The sequence below is a fragment of the Gopherus flavomarginatus genome, chromosome 7, assembly GCF_025201925.1.
Source record: "Gopherus flavomarginatus isolate rGopFla2 chromosome 7, rGopFla2.mat.asm, whole genome shotgun sequence".
NCBI classification, from domain to species: Eukaryota; Metazoa; Chordata; order Testudines; family Testudinidae; genus Gopherus; species Gopherus flavomarginatus.
Window position 1 is genome coordinate 115,118,244 of NC_066623.1, and position 2,315 is coordinate 115,120,558.

Sequence of the window (2,315 nt, forward strand, 5' to 3'; positions counted from 1 at the left end):
CGCTCCCCCTCAACCCATGGGCTGCCCAAGGGGGTCCCAACCTCCAGCTCCAAGGGACCAACTTCCATGGGCACCGTGCGCCCTCAGCTCCCCTGGGCACGGAGCACCGCCAACCGGGCTGCTTCTGCCAGGGCCTCATGAGGGGCGCGGGGCTGAGGCTAGCCCCAACACTGTGTACGTGCCTGGGGCTCAGCCAGCCGCCGCTCTGTGCTGTGAGAGATCCTGGCCTGGGGGGTCTCAGTCGGGACCCCAACCCTCTCTCCTGGCACGATCTTGGCCCCTCCCCTGCTTTGGACCCCATCTCTGAGAAGCCCAGCCTGGCGCTGCTCTATAGCCTGGCCCCTCTCCGGGGAGCAAACGCCCTGCTCGTCCCGAGCCCAGCAGCTGTGCCCACTCTGTAAGCAGCAGGGCCGTAGGGATGGGGGTAGGGTGATAAAACCCCATCGCCTGGAGTTTGGGCCCCAGGCCGAGGGTCCATGCAGCAGCAACTCCACGGCTGCTGGAGAGTTGCTCAGTAGCCCAGGCGGGGGCTGCTCACAGCTGGGGAGCAGCCACCCGCGGCCAGGTACAGCACACACATGGCAACGGAGCTGCCTGTGGGAAGCGCAGCGGCCTGAGGCCCTTGAGCTGGTCAGGAGCCAGGTTTATTGGTTATTTATTATTATTGGTTAATAATGTTGATGGATAATGTTATTACATTGACATTTGGGTTTAAGCATTTTTCTATCCATTTAAATGTTCACAGTTGTGCAAAATGAGAGTTTACACATTTCCTCTGACCGTTATCGCTTTAAGTTGTCAGTTGTGGGAAGTTACGGGGGGGTCAGAGAATGGTGGGGGGGCAGACGGTAATTATTAATGCCAGTGGATGATGAGATTCAAAAAGGCAAAGCTTTATAACTGTTACATCACGAATTGTCCCCGTCACGTGTCAAAGTCCACGGAGCAAACAACCTTACACTGAACTCCAAACAGGCCACATTTTCCAGCTGTGCCTGGCTGTGCCCGGCTGTAGCTTGGGGTGAGCATGGATGGAAATAGTCCTTCCTCGGTTCGCGTGTTAACGACATTTCCCCGTGGGAAATTCGTCCTTCCAGGCCTGCTAGGGGCGAGCCGGGGCAATGAGCCTGAGCCACCACTAGAGGGACTCGGAGCCCTTTGGAGCCGGCCGGCTGGAGGTGCCAGGGCTGCATGTGAGACCTGGAGGCTGGGGCAGCATTTCAGGGGGCCCTGCCCCTCCCAGGAGCACAGGGCCCTGCCTGTGTCCTTCGCTGGACGCTTTGCAGCCCTAGGATGTCACAGCCCCCCCCCCCCCCCCGGCCTGTCCAGCTCCCGGCACCAGCCCGCTTGGGATCCCTCCGAACACACCCTCTCTCCGGGCCCCTTGCTGCAGGGTCTCTGACATGCTGACGGGGTGTAGGGAGAGGATGACTCAGGCTGGTTTGGGGATGCAGAGCCCTTCTCCCGCAGCCCTCTTGAGATTTACTCCCCTGCATCCGGGATGGCGTGCGGCCCGTGAGACAGTTCTGGGCAGACCCCTCGGGCATCACACAGGGCATGTGCTGCCCCCTACCCCGGAGCACTGGGGCGAGAGGCACAGGGAAGGGCGGGCAGGTGTGGGCCCTCTCACAGGGGGCTGTGCAGAGTGCTGAGGCTCAGCTGGACGGGCAGAGGGAGCTGCCTGACGTGTGGTCTTGCCCTGGGGTGCGTGGGGCCTGTTTCTCCCCTGGCTCCTGCCCCATTACTGCTGCTGGAACAGAGAGCAGGATCTGGCTGGAGGAGAGTCTGGCCCCAGCTGGGATGTTACTAAATGTTTGAAGCCAGAATTTCCCTGAATTCCCCCAACATGTGAACCCACCTCAACCCAGGGCCTCTGCACCCTGGACCATCTGCACCACTCTGGATCTGACCCTCTGCCCACCTCCCTCTTGGAGCACTCCATGGAACACTCCATGCGCCTCTGAACCCTGCGAAGATCCTCGCCCCAAGGAGCCACGTTACTGCCTGGGCATGCGGGAGGCCAGCCCAGATGACCAGGATGGTCCCTTTTGGCCGCCCCAGCCACGGCTCTGTGCTGTCTTGTGGCAGTGAGTTCCACAGGCTAAACTGTGTTCTGTAAAAAGTCGCCAGGGGAATCTGGAGGTTTCCATTTGGAGAATGTTTTTATGTTGCACATCGGGGCTGGCAGGGGACCCCCACTTGTTCTCAGCATCCCTCTGGCCTTGTCCAAGAAATGCCTGCCAACTCCCCGTCCCCGCTGCAGTTTGGGCAGTTTCAGGATCTCTGGGTTTCGGGCAGTGCACAGACAGAAACTG